The sequence below is a fragment of the Leuresthes tenuis genome, unplaced genomic scaffold (assembly GCF_036924035.1).
Source record: "Leuresthes tenuis unplaced genomic scaffold, fLeuTen1.0.hap1 SCAF_22, whole genome shotgun sequence".
Classification (NCBI taxonomy): domain Eukaryota; kingdom Metazoa; phylum Chordata; class Actinopteri; order Atheriniformes; family Atherinopsidae; genus Leuresthes; species Leuresthes tenuis.
Window position 1 is genome coordinate 174,051 of NW_027325376.1, and position 19,578 is coordinate 193,628.

The 19,578-nt window shown below is 41.9% G+C and overlaps 1 protein-coding gene across 1 annotated transcript in view; it reads right to left on the reverse strand.

The window, feature by feature from the left end:
• hmgb2b (high mobility group box 2b) overlaps nucleotides 1-19,578 on the reverse strand; it is a 115,798-nt gene that overhangs the window by 31,756 nt on the left and 64,464 nt on the right. The gene's annotated exons all lie outside the window — the stretch shown is intronic.

The following is a 19,578-nucleotide window of genomic DNA, read 5'->3' on the forward strand; positions in this document are numbered from 1 at the left end:
AATTTTTAATGTTGAAGTTGGTTCTGAATTAGACTGTTTCTCTGATCAGAATCCAATCAGTGATCAATCAGAGATCAATCAGAGATCACTGAGTGATCAATCAGTGATCACTCAGTGATCAATCAGAGATCAATCAGAGATCACTGAGTGATCAATCAGTGATCAATCAGTGATCAATCAGAGATCAATCAGAGATCACTGAGTGATCAATCAGTGATCACTCAGTGATCAATCAGAGATCAATCAGAGATCACTCAGTGATCAATCAGAGATCAATCAGAGATCACTGAGTGATCAATCAGTGATCACTCAGTGATCAATAATCAGAGATCAGAGGAAACAGAAACTCAGATTGTAAAGAAACAGCCACCAATGAAAAATGACCCACATAAAGACCACACCTGAGGCTGAACCGCTCCCTCACTGAACGTCATAGCTTCAGCGCTCAAACAAAGCCGCGTTACCATAGTAGCAGCGTGTTTGTCAACAGCTTTTGGTCCTGTTGGACTCCATGGTAACGCCTGATAAGGTATGATGGCTCCGCCCCCTCCTGCTGTGTGAAATCTGCCTCCTTTTCCCATCAGCCTCCTGTGAAGAGCGTGACACCTGAGGACGGCAGGGCCCCGCCCACTCTGCTGAGGTGAGACAGCAGAGCCCCGCCCACTCTGCTGAGGTGAGACAGCAGAGCCCCGCCCACTCTGCTGAGGTGAGACAGCACTTAGCTTCACTTTGAGTTTATTTAGCTTCACTTTGAGTTTATTTAGCTTCACTTTGAGTTTATTTAGCTTCACTTTGAGTTTATTTAGCTTCACTTTGAGTTTATTTAGCTTCACTTTGAGTTTATTTAGCTTCACTTTGAGTTTATTTAGCTTCACTTTGAGTTTATTTAGCTTCACTTTGTGATTATTTAGCTTCACTTTGAGTTTATTTAGCTTCACTTTGAGTTTATTTAGCTTCACTTTGTGTTTATTTAGCTTCACTTTGAGTTTATTTAGCTTCACTTTGAGTTTATTTAGCTTCACTTTGTGTTTATTTAGCTTCACTTTGACTTTATTTAGCTTCACTTTGTGTTTATTTAGCTTCACTTTGTGTTTATTTAGCTTCACTTTGTGTTTATTTAACTTCACTTTGTGTTTATTTAGCTTCACTTTGAGTTTATTTAGCTTCACTTTGAGTTTATTTAGCTTCACTTTGAGTTTATTTAGCTTCACTTTGTGTTTATTTAGCTTCACTTTGAGTTTATTTAGCTTCACTTTGTGTTTATTTAGCTTCACTTTGTGATTATTTAGCTTCACTTTGAGTTTATTTAGCTTCACTTTGAGTTTATTTAGCTTCACTTTGAGTTTATTTAGCTTCACTTTGTGGTTATTTAGCTTCACTTTGTGATTATTTAGCTTCACTTTGAGTTTATTTAGCTTCACTTGACTTTATTTAGCTTCACTTTGTGTTTATTTAGCTTCACTTTGTGTTTATTTAGCTTCACTTTGAGTTTATTTAGCTTCACTTTGTGGTTATTTAGCTTCACTTTGTGATTATTTAGCTTCACTTTGAGTTTATTTAGCTTCACTTTGACTTTATTTAGCTTCACTTTGAGTTTATTTAGCTTCACTTTGTGATTATTTAGCTTCACTTTGAGTTTATTTAGCTTCACTTGACTTTATTTAGCTTCACTTTGTGTTTATTTAGCTTCACTTTGTGTTTATTTAGCTTCACTTTGAGTTTATTTAGCTTCACTTTGTGTTTATTTAGCTTCACTTTGTGGTTATTTAGCTTCACTTTGTGATTATTTAGCTTCACTTTGAGTTTATTTAGCTTCACTTTGACTTTATTTAGCTTCACTTTGTGTTTATTTAGCTTCACTTTGTGTTTATTTAGCTTCACTTTGAGTTTATTTAGCTTCACTTTGAGTTTATTTAGCTTCACTTTGAGTTTATTTAGCTTCACTTTGAGTTTATTTAGCTTCACTTTGTGGTTATTTAGCTTCACTTTGTGATTATTTAGCTTCACTTTGAGTTTATTTAGCTTCACTTGACTTTATTTAGCTTCACTTTGTGTTTATTTAGCTTCACTTTGTGTTTATTTAGCTTCACTTTGAGTTTATTTAGCTTCACTTTGTGTTTATTTAGCTTCACTTTGTGGTTATTTAGCTTCACTTTGTGATTATTTAGCTTCACTTTGAGTTTATTTAGCTTCACTTTGACTTTATTTAGCTTCACTTTGTGTTTATTTAGCTTCACTTTGTGTTTATTTAGCTTCACTTTGAGTTTATTTAGCTTCACTTTGTGTTTATTTAGCTTCACTTTGTGGTTATTTAACTTCACTTTGAGTTTATTTAGCTTCACTTTGAGTTTATTTAGCTTCACTTTGTGTTTATTTAGCTTCACTTTGAGTTTATTTAGCTTCACTTTGAGTTTATTTAGCTTCACTTTGTGTTTATTTAGCTTCACTTTGTGGTTATTTAGCTTCACTTTGAGTTTATTTAGCTTCACTTTGAGTTTATTTAGCTTCACTTTGAGTTTATTTAGCTTCACTTTGAGTTTATTTAGCTTCACTTTGAGTTTATTTAGCTTCACTTTGAGTTTATTTAGCTTCACTTTGACTTTATTTAGCTTCACTTTGTGTTTATTTAGCTTCACTTTGTGGTTATTTAGCTTCACTTTGAGTTTATTTAGCTTCACTTTGAGTTTATTTAGCTTCACTTATAGTTTATTTAGCTTCACTTTGTGATTATTTAGCTTCACTTTGAGTTTATTTAGCTTCACTTTGAGTTTATTTAGCTTCACTTTGTGGTTATTTAGCTTCACTTTGTGATTATTTAGCTTCACTTTGAGTTTATTTAGCTTCACTTTGTGGTTATTTTGCGGACAGCAATGCATGTTTAAATTGGGGGTCGCAACTCAAAAAGGTTGACAACCACTAATGTGCAACCCTCAGAAGATACCTCAGCGTACACTCTGTTTCAGACTTCACCTTCATAAAAATGGTCCAACCCCATTTTCTTCATTAAAGAATGGTCTCCAAAATAAAATCACTGCTTCACTCCCAGATTTAGACAAAGTTTTCCCTAAACTTATCTTCTCTAGGCTGGATTATTGACGTTATCAGCCAGACATTTCTCTCCTATCTACACCTGGTCCAGAGAGCAGCAGCCGGGCTTCCTCCTGGTTCCAGCGGACAGAGTCACATCAGCCCACGATCCTGGCTGTTAGCAGTAGCTTCCTGTGTATTTTAGGACTGATTTTAAGATTTTGCTGATCACTTTTAGAGCCCCTGTGGGTCTGGCCCCCAGTTATATATCAGAAATGTTGACCCCATATGAGCCACATCAAAGCCCTAGATCCTCAGGGGCGTCAGCGTCAAAGTCGAGGATGGGATCTAGAGGCGACCGAGCCTTAGCTATTTGGACCCTTCGACTTTGGACCGACCTGCCTGACAAAAAAGGGCTCAGAGTCAAGGACTTCTTTTAAATCGCCTTTTGGTAGATTTGTATTAATGTAACATTGTCCTTTATTTATCTATTTAGATTGTTTTTGATAATTTAAACTTTTATTCTGTTGTTTGTTTCTTGTCTCTTCTTTAACTTGTAACTTTTTGGCTCCAGTTTCTGTGTCAGCGCTAAAAGAAGCTGTATAAATAAAGTTATTATAAGTTGTTTATTTCAGCATTTGACTGCAAAGTTTTCACTCTCTCAGACTGACGGAGGGTGCTCACAGTTTGGATACAAAGCTTTATCAACAGATTGTTCACAGGTGGAAACATGATTACCAACATGACGATCACACAGATTAACTCAGTTACACTTTAACTCCAGTCATGTGACCTGGTCATTAACCCCAGACTGCTTATAAGAAGTGGGCGTGGCCACAGTGACCCCACTCATTGGTCCATGAGCTGCAGTTCAGAAGAGTGACCATATTTGGATAAGAGGGTGGAGCTGGAAAGTGATTCTGAAAAAATCTTTGGGATTAATATCTGTTTAATGTTATCTACTTAATGTGAAATCATGTTTAAAATGGAAAAGTGTAATGAGCTCATATTCAAATGTTTTGTGTCTGTTGGAGCAGCCATCGGTGGTATTACTTTGTAAAGCGACTGCCTGCGTCCACATTTCATAACCAATGAGGTTGAAACTGATGACAGCAAAAATGAACAGTATTCAAGACATAATAACAAAGAAAACAAACAAAATAAGCAAAAAGCTTGTTTACTCTGATGAACATCACCATGGTTACAGCCCTCTCAAACACATACAAACAGATAAGAAACTGTTCCTCCTCAGCCTGAAGTCTCGCTGCTGCAGGTGCATTATGGGACATTTTAAACCACTCATTCTCACTTCAAACTCTGCTGAGTGGTCAGGAGCCCTCTGCCTCTGTTTCAGAGCACAGGCTACTCTGCAAGCTTATTGTCTGCTGAAGAGCTCCTGATCATCAGCATGTGAATGTGTTGAATTTTAGTTGGACTTGTTCATTTACCTACCTACCTACGCAACTACCTATCTACTTTATCTACTTTACCTATTAACCTTTCTTCTTATCTATTTACCTAGCTACCATTCTCCTTACCTACTCCTACTAACCTACCATCCTACCTACCTATCTACCTTCCCTTTCAAAGTTTGAAACTGAAGTCTATGTTTATGTATGTGGCAGACGCTTTTACTCAAAGTGATTTACACCGGTAGGGTAAGGGGTCTTCCCTAAGGTACTACCATGCAGGGGATTTGAACCAAGGGCACCCACCCAGGTCACCCCAGGTCACCCAGCTGTTACCACTCTGGCAGTCTTACCACTACACTATCCAGTCCCAACTCTTTAATAAAATAACACTTCTGTTTGTAACAGCGTCTTTGCTGGTCTGGACCACACCATAGTTCTGAGTCCAGGACCTTAACTCTGCTGAATCAGAACTAGCTTACTTAATTGGTTTCAACAGCAGTGAGACGTTTCGTGTCTTCACATCTGAAACTAGCGCCAAATTCACCTGATGGACAGCTCAGAGGAAGCGATGTCACAGCGGTTCTATTATACTGTCTGACTAACTCTGGGCTAACCCTGAACTGACCCTGAACTGCCTCTGGTGCACTTCTCTAACTAACCCTAAGCTGAAGCCTACACCTGGGCTCTGACGGGGTGGGGCCACACCTGGCCCGCACCTGGATTGCTGGTCTCAGGAGACCTGGATCAGGAGCAGTGTCACTGCTGAGATGAACTGGGAAATCCTCTTCAGGATCTTCTTCAGTCACGGAAGAGAAGGATTAGCAGGTGAGTCACAGGATGGGAAGGCATCTCGTCCCAGGTGGACAGATTTCAGGGGGAGGAGCTTCTTACATATGTAGTAAGGCCTCTTTCTGCAGGACAGCAAAGTGAAGAAGAGTCCCACCAGGAGGAGAAGCAACATCGATGCACATCTACATACACAAAAACAATTAGAACATCTGTAAGCCTGCGCCTCATCAACCAAACCAATCACACTTGGAAGCCAGGTCCTCAGCCTGAAGTCACGCGGTTGCAGGTGCATTATGGGACATTTTTAAACAACTCATTCTCACTTCAAACTCTGCTGAGTGGTCAAGAGCCCTCTGCCTCTGTTTCAGGACACAGGGTACCCTGAAAGCTACATTTCTGTTGTTATTGTCTGCTGAAGAACTCCTGATCATTAGCGTGTGAACAGCCAATCAAAGGCTCCCTTCAGTCTGAGGAGAACCCAGAGCAGACAGCTGATGACATCACAGATGTTCTGCACATGCGCAACATGAGTGGCACAGGTATTCAATGACCGCACAATATGTGAGGCACATTCACATTCTCCAGATCCAACCACATGTCCTGCATAGGTAAAACACCTGAGTGAAGTGTCCCCACAGCAAAGGCTGAACAACAACCAAGGAGCAGCGAAAGCTCCAAGACCTAATGTATATGGACCTTTTGTAGTATAGTTGGCACTTTATAGAGCAAAGCCCTGGTCTCCATCTCTGACACAAACCTGGCATGCTTCAACAGACAGGAGTGAAACCACCAACCCTCTGTCCAGTGGAGAACCGCACCTCCTGAGAGTATTTACTGAATGTAGGAGATCCTTTACTCAGAGATGGCTCAAACTAAACGAGAGCTGGTCTTGTTTTCATTTTGAAGATGAAAGTTTCAGTTCAGTTTTTAATCTACAACCTGAGGAGAGTAGCAGACTAACAGAGTCTGAACACCGCTGACCAAAAGCAGTCCTGCGGTGAGAATTAATGACCACTGAAGTCATCAAAGTTCCTCTGTGCAAGAAAGTCATTCTGCATTGGTAAAACAAATCATTCTCATTGAGTAAAAACGCCCTACAGACCAGTAACCCAGAAAGGACAAACCAGACTCTGTCCCCTGAGACAAGGTGAGGGGGTGTTAGCTGCAGTTCCCCACTTGAGCCACTAGATTTCACTGCTTCTTCCCCACCCACATCATTAAAGTCATTAAAGACCGGATTGGACAAGCCCTGTTTCAGAGCTAACTCATCTCAGAACATCTTATGGTTCAAATGCAGATGCTGGGTGGAAACTTCGCTTTGGTGAAACTGACATGGAACCCTGAGGCAAACTGGACCTGGTGTTGGTTCTGACCATCTGATATGTCCTCACTGCTCTACCAGGCCACCATCCTCCCTCAACAGCTGTGGTCTTCACCTCTGTGTAACCCTAGTCAGGTCTGCAGAGCGTCAGTTTGTGTTTGCTGAACTGAGTTATTCAGGAAGCAGCAAAGGAACCTCTCAATGGACAAAACCTCAGTTTGTGTTCTGGTTTCACTGGTTCAATACCAGACGTGAACATCAGATCTTCAGCCTGGTAAAACCATTCTAACCTGATCAATTAAAGAGCAATATGAGTGATTCATTCTTACACAGCAGTGAGCACGATCCATGTGTCAGGAGAAGACTCTGTGGAGGAGAAGGAAGTGGAGGAAGAACAGTCAGAGCAGCTCAGACTTCTTCTGATGTGTGTGTGTCTGCTGAAAGTTAGTTTACCTGATGTGGGGTTGATGGTGGTCGTTGCCACCATGGTTGTGCTTTTGTTTCGACATACAGAGTTGGCATAGTCAGAACATGGAACCACAATCTCCATATGATGAGCTGGAGGACACAGAACACAGCGACCTATGAACCGGTCACTAACACAACAATAATCAATAATCCAATAATTCGTTCAGAAACCTGATCAGATCATCTGGTTCAACAATACGCTGATCACGATTCTCTCATACACTGAAGCAATAACTAAACACAATAAATATAAAAGGTTGGAAAGTCTGAATGGACGTCTGGTTCTGCTCTGGTGACCGCTAAGTTCACTCGGCCCTGGACCAGCAGCAGTGTGTTTCCTCAGGTGTATTTATTATTACCCTAACCCTAACCCTAACCCTTACTCTAACCCAGTGTGTTTCCTCAGGTGTATTTATTATTACCCTAACCCTAACCCTAACACTTACCCCAACCCAGTGTGTTTCCTCAGGTGTATTTATTATTACCCTAACCCTAACACTTACTCTAACCCAGTGTGTTTCCTCAGGTGTATTTATTATTACCCTAACCCTAACACTTACTCTAACCCAGTGTGTTTCCTCAGGTGTATTTATTATTACCCTAACCCTAACCCTAACACTTACTCTAACCCAGTGTGTTTCCTCAGGTGTATTTATTATTACCCTAACCCTAACCCTAACACTTACTCTAACCCAGTGTGTTTCCTCAGGTGTATTTATTATTACCCTAACCCTAACCCTAACACTTACTCTAACCCAGTGTGTTTCCTCAGGTGTATTTATTATTACCCTAACCCTAACCCTAACACTTACTCTAACCCAGTGTGTTTCCTCAGGTGTATTTATTATTACCCTAACCCTAACACTTACTCTAACCCAGTGTGTTTCCTCAGGTGTATTTATTATTACCCTAACCCTAACACTTACTCTAACCCAGTGTGTTTCCTCAGGTGTATTTATTATTACCCTAACCCTAACCCTAACACTTACTCTAACCCAGTGTGTTTCCTCAGGTGTATTTATTATTACCCTAACCCTAACCCTAACACTTACTCTAACCCAGTGTGTTTCCTCAGGTGTATTTATTATTACCCTAACCCTAACCCTAACACTTACCCTAACCCAGTGTGTTTCCTCAGGTGTATTTATTATTACCCTAACCCTAACCCTAACACTTACTCTAACCCAGTGTGTTTCCTCAGGTGTATTTATTATTACCCTAACCCTAACCCTAACACTTACTCTAACCCAGTGTGTTTCCTCAGGTGTATTTATTATTACCCTAACCCTAACCCTAACACTTACTCTAACCCAGTGTGTTTCCTCAGGTGTATTTATTATTACCCTAACCCTAACCCTAACACTTACTCTAACCCAGTGTGTTTCCTCAGGTGTATTTATTATTACCCTAACCCTAACCCTAACACTTACCCTAACCCAGTGTGTTTCCTCAGGTGTATTTATTATTACCCTAACCCTAACCCTAACACTTACCCTAACCCAGTGTGTTTCCTCAGGTGTATTTATTATTACCCTAACCCTAACCCTAACACTTACCCTAACCCAGTGTGTTTCCTCAGGTGTATTTATTATTACCCTAACCCTAACCCTAACACTTACCCTAACCCAGTGTGTTTCCTCAGGTGTATTTATTATTACCCTAACCCTAACCCTAACACTTACTCTAACCCAATGTGTTTCCTCAGGTGTATTTATTATTACCCTAACCCTAACCCTAACACTTACTCTAACCCAATGTGTTTCCTCAGGTGTATTTACCTAAGCAGTTCTGGCATTGTTTACATTGGATTCCAATGAAGACGTCACCACTTTGAGAGCAGTTCCTGGTCACAAAGTAACCTGTGGGTAAACAAACAAACTGTAACACATGTTGTAACACATGTTGTAACACACTGTAACACATGTTGTAACACACTCTAACACATGTTGTAACACACTGTAACACATGTTGTAACACACTCTAACACATGTTGTAACACACTGTAACACATGTTGTAACACACTCTAACACATGTTGTAACACACTCTAACACATGTTGTAACACATTGTAACACACTGTAACGCATGTTGTAACACACTGTAACGCATGTTGTAACACACTCTAACACATGTTGTAACACACTGTAACACATGTTGTAACACATTGTAACACATGTTGTAACACATTGTAACACACTGTAACACATGTTGTAACACACACTAACACATGTTGTAACACACTGTAACGCATGTTGTAACACACTGTAACGCATGTTGTAACACACTCTAACACACTGTAACACATGTTGTAACACATTGTAACACATGTTGTAACACACTGTAACACACTGTAACGCATGTTGTAACACACTGTAACACACTGTAACGCATGTTGTAACACACTGTAACACACTGTAACACATGTTGTAACACACTGTAACACACTGTAACGCATGTTGTAACACACTGTAACACATTGTAACACATGTTGTAACACACTGTAACACACTGTAACGCATGTTGTAACACACTGTAACACACTGTAACGCATGTTGTAACACACTGTAACACATGTTGTAACACACTCTAACACATGTTGTAACACACTGTAACACATGTTGTAACACACTCTAACACATGTTGTAACACACTGTAACACATGTTGTAACACACTCTAACACATGTTGTAACACACTCTAACACATGTTGTAACACATTGTAACACACTGTAACGCATGTTGTAACACACTGTAACGCATGTTGTAACACACTCTAACACATGTTGTAACACACTGTAACACATGTTGTAACACATTGTAACACATGTTGTAACACATTGTAACACACTGTAACACATGTTGTAACACACACTAACACATGTTGTAACACACTGTAACGCATGTTGTAACACACTGTAACGCATGTTGTAACACACTCTAACACACTGTAACACATGTTGTAACACATTGTAACACATGTTGTAACACACTGTAACACACTGTAACGCATGTTGTAACACACTGTAACACACTGTAACGCATGTTGTAACACACTGTAACACACTGTAACGCATGTTGTAACACACTGTAACACATTGTAACACATGTTGTAACACACTGTAACACACTGTAACGCATGTTGTAACACACTGTAACACACTGTAACGCATGTTGTAACACACTGTAACACATGTTGTAACACACTGTAACACACTGTAACACACTGTAACGCATGTTGTAACACACTGTAACACACTGTAACGCATGTTGTAACACACTGTAACACATTGTAACACATGTTGTAACACACTGTAACACACTGTAACGCATGTTGTAACACACTGTAACGCATGTTGTAACACACTCTAACACATGTTGTAACACACTGTAACACATGTTGTAACACACTGTAACACATGTTGTAACACACACTAACACATGTTGTAACACACTCTAACACGTGTTGTAACACACTCTAACACATGTTGTAACACACTGTAACACACTGTAACACATGTTGTAACACACTCTAACACATGTTGTAACACACTCTAACACACTCTAACACATGTTGTAACACACTCTAACACATGTTGTAACACACTGTAACACACTGTAACGCATGTTGTAACACACTCTAACACATGTTGTAACACACTGTAACACACTGTAACGCATGTTGTAACACACTGTAACACACTCTAACACACTGTAACACACTGTAACACATGTTGTAACGCATGTTGTAACACACTCTAACACATGTTGTAACACACTGTAACACACTGTAACACATGTTGTAACGCATGTTGTAACACATTGTAACACATGTTGTAACACACTAACACATGTTGTAACACATGTTGTAACACACTCTAACACACTGTAACACATGTTGTAACACACTCTAACACATGTTGTAACACACTGTAACACATGTTGTAACACACTGTAACACATGTTGTAACACACTCTAACATATGTTGTGTTACTGTGTGTTTTAGTGTGTGTAATTGTGACACACTAATACACACAGTAACACACACTAACACACACACAGTAACACACACACAGTAACACACACTAACACACACACTAACACACACACAGTAACACGCACTGTAACTAATTGTGACGCACTAAAACACACAGTAACACACACTAACACACACACAGTAACACACACACAGTAACACACACTAACACACACACTAACACACACACAGTAACACGCACTGTAACTAATTGTGACGCACTAACACACACACAGTAACACACACTGTAACTAATTGTGACACACTAACACACACACAGTAACACACACTGTAACTAATTGTGACGCACTAACACACACACAGTAACACACACTGTAACTAATTGTGACGCACTAAAACACACAGTAACACACACTGTAACTAATTGTGACGCACTAAAACACACAGTAACACACACTGTAACTAATTGTGACGCACTAAAACACACAGTAACACACACTGTAACTAATTGTGACGCACTAAAACACACAGTAACACACACTGTAACTAATTGTGACGCACTAAAACACACAGTAACACACACTGTAACTAATTGTGACGCACTAAAACACACAGTAACACACACTGTAACTAATTGTGACGCACTAAAACACACAGTAACACACACTGTAACTAATTGTGACGCACTAAAACACACAGTAACACACACTGTAACTAATTGTGACGCACTAAAACACACAGTAACACACACTGTAACTAATTGTGACGCACTAAAACACACAGTAACACACAGTAACACACACACAGTAACACACACACACTAAAACACACAGTAACACACAGTAACACACACACAGTAACACACACTGTAACTAATTGTGACACACTAAAACACACAGTAACACACACTGTAACTAATTGTGACGCACTAAAACACACAGTAACACACACTGTAACTAATTGTGACGCACTAAAACACACACAGTAACACACACTGTAACTAATTGTGACGCACTAAAACACACAGTAACACACACTGTAACTAATTGTGACACACTAAAACACACAGTAACACACACTGTAACTAATTGTGACGCACTAAAACACACAGTAACACACAGTAACACACACACAGTAACACACACACACTAAAACACACAGTAACACACAGTAACACACACACAGTAACACACACTGTAACTAATTGTGACGCACTAAAACACACAGTAACACACACTGTAACTAATTGTGACGCACTAAAACACACAGTAACACACACTGTAACTAATTGTGACGCACTAAAACACACAGTAACACACAGTAACACACACACAGTAACACACACACACTAAAACACACAGTAACACACAGTAACACACACACAGTAACACACACTGTAACTAATTGTGACACACTAAAACACACAGTAACACACAGTAACACACACACAGTAACACACACACACTAAAACACACAGTAACACACAGTAACACACACACAGTAACACACACTGTAACTAATTGTGACGCACTAAAACACACAGTAACACACAGTAACACACACACAGTAACACACACACACTAAAACACACAGTAACACACAGTAACACACACACAGTAACACACACTGTAACTAATTGTGACACACTAAAACACACAGTAACACACAGTAACACACACACAGTAACACACACACACTAAAACACACAGTAACACACAGTAACACACACACAGTAACACACACTGTAACTAATTGTGACACACTAAAACACACAGTAACACACACTGTAACTAATTGTGACGCACTAAAACACACAGTAACACACACTGTAACTAATTGTGACGCACTAAAACACACACAGTAACACACACTGTAACTAATTGTGACGCACTAAAACACACAGTAACACACACTGTAACTAATTGTGACACACTAAAACACACAGTAACACACACTGTAACTAATTGTGACGCACTAAAACACACAGTAACACACAGTAACACACACACAGTAACACACACACACTAAAACACACAGTAACACACAGTAACACACACACAGTAACACACACTGTAACTAATTGTGACGCACTAAAACACACAGTAACACACACTGTAACTAATTGTGACGCACTAAAACACACAGTAACACACACTGTAACTAATTGTGACGCACTAAAACACACAGTAACACACAGTAACACACACACAGTAACACACACACACTAAAACACACAGTAACACACAGTAACACACACACAGTAACACACACTGTAACTAATTGTGACGCACTAAAACACACAGTAACACACACTGTAACTAATTGTGACGCACTAAAACACACAGTAACACACACTGTAACTAATTGTGACGCACTAAAACACACAGTAACACGCACTGTAACTAATTGTGACGCACTAAAACACACAGTAACACACACTGTAACTAATTGTGACACACTAAAACACACAGTAACACACACTAACACACACACAGTAACACACACTAACACACACACACTAACACACACACAGTAACACACACTGTAACTAATTGTGACGCACTAAAACACACAGTAACACACACTGTAACTAATTGTGACGCACTAAAACACACAGTAACACACACTGTAACTAATTGTGACGCACTAAAACACACAGTAACACACACTGTAACTAATTGTGACGCACTAAAACACACACAGTAACACACACTGTAACTAATTGTGACGCACTAAAACACACAGTAACACACACTGTAACTAATTGTGACGCACTAAAACACACAGTAACACACAGTAACACACACACAGTAACACACACACTAAAACACACACTAACACACACTAACACACACACACACTAAAACACACAGTAACACACACACTAACACACACACAGTAACACACACTAACACACACACTAACACACACTAACACACACACACACTAACACACACACAGTAACACACACACAGTAACACACACTAACACACACACACACAGTAACACACACACAGTAAAAGACACACAGACAGCTGAGATTGGGGTCTTGCTGCAGACCATCAGCAGCAGTCTCACTGAGTGTTACCTGGTTCACATTTTGGACACAATGCCAGAATGCCCTGGTCCACTATCATTTTCAGGAACATACAGGTAACGCTCATCTGAAAACACACACATGCACACACACACACACACACTGTAATACACACACTCACATGTGAACACACATATTCAGACAAACCACAAAATCTGGGCTAAAACCAACCATTTGACCTCAGTCAGTCATTAGGTTCCTCTGAAGTTGTTAACTGTAACACAGAACCGGTTTGACCAGCTGCCGAGGCTGTGGATCTGATCTCAGTCTAAATAAAAAAACAAACTTTGAACCCCACATTCTGTCTCCTAGTAACAGGAACTGTATTGACCTGTTACCTGCATACCTGGGAAGGCACCGTCCCTTCTGCATATACTTTTTAAAAAGCCCCAACATGAGCTGCTTTCAGGAAGCCGACTCCAGACCTGCTGACCTTTGATTCTGTCCAGGTCTGGCAGGTTAAATCCAGTCTCAGATTTGAGAAGTCAGACAGAAGAGACACTCATACGAAGGAAGCTGCTGCACCAATAGCTGTGTATGCAGAGCACACCTGGACAAAGCTGGACTAGACGAGCCAGCTCAGTAAAAATTCAGCTGAAGAATGTCCTCACCGTTAAACATTAGAATATCTGAGCAGTTGCTGAAAATTCATAATATAGGTTATCGACTACCTGTCCTCTCTCTGTTGGTTTCTGATCAGATCAATACAGATAATCAACAGCCTGTCCTCTCTCTGTTGGTTTCTGATCAGATCAATACAGATTATTGACTGCTTTTCCTCTCTCTCACCTGTAGTTTGACCATGATGTCGTCGCGCTCTCGCAGGTAGAAATGAGGAAGAATACCCACCGATACTTAAACAAATTGCTGCCTCCACCGGTGGGAAGGTTACCCTGGCCCCGCCCACCGCCCCGCCCACGGCCCCGCCCACGACCCCGCCCACCGCCACGCCCCCGGAACTACTCACCGCCCCGCCCCCGGAACTGCCCCCATGATGTCAAACAGCTCCTCACAAAGACCTGTGTGTGTGTGTGTGGATGGATGTGCTTGTTTTCTTACATGGTGGGGACCACAGGTGTACCTACGAACTTATAAGGACTTCCTGACTTATTGTAAGAGTGGAAACAGTTTTGTCTCTATGGGTAAAAAATTATTTTTGAAGGGAAAAGCCTAGATTTTTCTAGGCAAAGCAATAGAGTTAGAGTTATGGATTGTATCAGTGCAGTCTCCACAGTCAACATCAACAAGCTGTGTGTGTTTGTTTTAACTGCTTTCTGAACCTTGTCCCATCAGAGACACCTGCTGTTGGATCCTAGAGATGCTGCTTTTAGTCATTCATTGAGGATGATTGGACAAAAAGGTGTGGATCTCTTTAGAGAGCATGAAAAATGCCTATCCAGCATGCTGACATGGCACAGCTTTTTAAGGTCAGTGCTGCTCATGGTCGTGTTGTTCAACAGTTAAAAGCAGCGAGTGAAGTGGAAACCAAAGAGAGATGGGATACATAAGCCATAATGTGTCCATAACACAAGATATTCTGTTCTGTGGCCACAACGAGGGAAACTCAGGCGTAAATCAGGGAAATTCTCTAGAGTGCATGAACCTCAGCCTATATTTATCACCTCTATCTCAGACTGAGGTGCTCTGGAGGTAATGTGTTAAAAAAGGCAGGGATAGTCTCAGGTATGGCAGATGAAGTCAGACATGGAGACACTAAGTTATACCATTTTATTTGTATTATCAGTAATTTATTACATATTTAATTTATCATGTTATTATTATCATTTATTCTATCATCATATAGTAATTTGTTATAATAGGAATTTATGATACAGGTAATATTGGGTTTAAGGAAGTTCATAGAACATGTTGCATTGCATCTTTAGGATAAAAAATGTCATCAGAGTAAAGGAGGCCTGTGCCCAAATAGAACTTTAGGTCTCGTAACGCCACCAATGAGAACAGTCTGGACTGAGAGGGCCTTGTTTGTAGGGATGGCAGAACCAGGAGCATCAGCCTGTATGACTGAGTTTAAACAGACCCAGAAGTCTCTCTGTAGGCAGCATTAGGGACTGGAACTGCTTCAGGCAGCCAGTGGAGCTCCATGAGTAGACAAGGGACTTTTTTGGTTAATGGAAAGGAAACCCGTCGGACTTATGAAAGTTAACATGTGTTTGTGTTAAATTGGCATGGTTCAGCCTCATCAATGATCTTTTCAGTCATCAGTAAGAGTCTCTGTGTGTGGGCGCATTTTCACAGTGAAACTGAATGGGTTAAGACTAGGTCCTGCGGCTCAAAATAACTCTGTGGCAAGTGTGAACAGGTCTGCTGGTGTCATGGTAACAGTGTTATGTTAAAACAGGAAGTACCCTGACTCACCCTGATGAATAAACATAACTCATCCTGTCAAAGAAAAGAACGTCAGGTCGGGGTGAAACAGAACCTGACTGGGCTTTGTGCCATAGCTCCTCACCTGGCCTATCCTCCTCTGTCCCTCTGTGACTTAAGCAAAGAGTGGAGTTTTGATCCAAAACTTTAACTCATGGCGTATGTTTAGAATAAATGAGTGATACAGTACAGTCCACCTCGATCAAAAGAGCACAGAGGGACAGTTTTCTAAGATAATAAAGTGTACATGCAGCTCAGGCAGAGTCCCATTAAACTCTTCATAAGTCCGCTCTGAGCTGGTTCTCTGCTGCTTACTTAATCAGACCTGCCTCCTGTGATGTCACACAGCTGATCAGAACCAACCACACCAGAGTTTAATCTGTAAAATCTCTGAGCCACCAAGGATGTTAATTCAATTCAATTCAGTTTATTCATATCGCGCCAAATTACAACAAATGTCATCTCAAGGCACTTCAATGATACAGTCAAATTTAAGCCAATTAGAGTCCAATTCATGGTAATCTAACCTTAACCTCCATCAGAACCAGAACCAGGAAGGGTCCATCTGCCTGGACCAGCTGGGGCTGAGAGGACAGGAAAGAGGGGACAACAAGCAGCGTAACACCAGGCCAGAGACACCTGCTGAGAGAGAGAAACACAAGTTAATGACAGCAATGATGTCATATAGAGGGAGGAGAGGTGCATCATGGGAGCTCCCCCAGCAGGCTGGGCCTATAGCAGCAGAACTATGGGATGTTTCAGGCTCACCTGAGCCATCCCTAACTATAAGCTTTATCAGAAAGGAAAGTTTCAGCCTGATCTTAAAGGTAGAGAGGGTGTCTGCTTCCTGAAGCCAAACTGGCAGCTGGTTCCACAGAGAGGGGCCTGATAACTGAAGGCTCTGCCTCCCATTCTGCTTTTAGGGGCCTGATAACTGAAGGCTCTGCCTCCCATTCTGCTTTTAGGGGCCTGATAACTGAAGGCTCTGCCTCCCATTCTGCTTTTAGGGGCCTGATAACTGAAGGCTCTGCCTCCCGTTCTGCTTTTAGGGGCCTGATAACTGAAGGCTCTGCCTCCCATTCTGCTTTTAGGGGCCTGATAACTGAAGGCTCTGCCTCCCATTCTGCTTTTAGGGGCCTGATAACTGAAGGCTCTGCCTCCCATTCTGCTTTTAGGGGCCTGATAACTGAAGGCTCTGCCTCCCGTTCTGCTTTTAGGGGCCTGATAACTGAAGGCTCTGCCTCCCATTCTGCTTTTAGGGGCCTGATAACTGAAGGCTCTGCCTCCCATTCTGCTTTTAGGGGCCTGATAACTGAAGGCTCTGCCTCCCATTCTGCTTTTAGGGGCCTGATAACTGAAGGCTCTGCCTCCCATTCTGCTTTTAGGGGCCTGATAACTGAAGGCTCTGCCTCCCATTCTGCTTTTAGGGGCCTGATAACTGAAGGCTCTGCCTCCCATTCTGCTTTTAGGGGCCTGATAACTGAAGGCTCTGCCTCCCATTCTGCTTTTAGGGGCCTGATAACTGAAGGCTCTGCCTCCCATTCTGCTTTTAGGGGCCTGATAACTCAAGGCTCTGCCTCCCATTCTGCTTTTAGGGGCCTGATAACTCAAGGCTCTGCCTCCCGTTCTGCTTTTAGGGGCCTGATAACTGAAGGCTCTGTCTCCCATTCTGCTTTTAGGGGCCTGATAACTGAAGGCTCTGCCTCCCATTCTGCTTTTAGGGGCCTGATAACTGAAGGCTCTGCCTCCCATTCTGCTTTTAGGGGCCTGATAACTGAAGGCTCTGCCTCCCATTCTGCTTTTAGGGGCCTGATAACTGAAGGCTCTGCCTCCCATTCTGCTTTTAGGGGCCTGATAACTGAAGGCTTTGCCTCCCATTCTGCTTTTAGGGGCCTGATAACTGAAGGCTCTGCCTCCCATTCTGCTTTTAGGGGCCTGATAACTGAAGGCTCTGCCTCCCATTCTGCTTTTAGGGGCCTGATAACTGAAGGCTCTGCCTCCCATTCTGCTTTTAGGGGCCTGATAACTGAAGGCTCTGCCTCCCATTCTGCTTTTAGGGGCCTGATAACTGAAGGCTCTGCCTCCCATTCTGCTTTTAGGGGCCTGATAACTGAAGGCTCTGCCTCCCATTCTGCTTTTAGGGGCCTGATAACTGAAGGCTCTGCCTCCCATTCTGCTTTTAGGGGCCTGATAACTGAAGGCTCTGCCTCCCATTCTGCTTTTAGGGGCCTGATAACTGAAGGCTCTGCCTCCCATTCTGCTTTTAGGGGCCTGATAACTGAAGGCTCTGCCTCCCGTTCTGCTTTTAGGGGCCTGATAACTGAAGGCTCTGCCTCCCATTCTGCTTTTAGGGGCCTGATAACTGAAGGCTCTGCCTCCCATTCTGCTTTTAGGGGCCTGATAACTGAAGGCTCTGCCTCCCATTCTGCTTTTAGGGGCCTGATAACTGAAGGCTCTGCCTCCCATTCTGCTTTTAGGGGCCTGATAACTGAAGGCTCTGCCTCCCATTCTGCTTTTAGGGGCCTGATAACTGAAGGCTCTGCCTCCCATTCTGCTTTTAGGGGCCTGATAACTGAAGGCTCTGCCTCCCATTCTGCTTTTAGGGGCCTGATAACTGAAGGCTCTGCCTCCCATTCTGCTTTTAGGGGCCTGATAACTCAAGGCTCTGCCTCCCATTCTGCTTTTAGGGGCCTGATAACTCAAGGCTCTGCCTCCCATTCTGCTTTTAGGGGCCTGATAACTGAAGGCTCTGCCTCCCATTCTGCTTTTAGGGGCCTGATAACTGAAGGCTCTGCCTCCCATTCTGCTTTTAGGGGCCTGATAACTCAAGGCTCTGCCTCCCATTCTGCTTTTAGGGGCTTGATAACTCAAGGCTCTGCCTCCCATTCTGCTTTTAGGGGCCTGATAACTCAAGGCTCTGCCTCCCGTTCTGCTTTTAGGGGCCTGATAACTGAAGGCTCTGCCTCCCATTCTGCTTTTAGGGGCCTGATAACTGAAGGCTCTGCCTCCCATTCTGCTTTTAGGGGCCTGATAACTGAAGGCTCTGCCTCCCATTCTGCTTTTAGGGGCCTGATAACTGAAG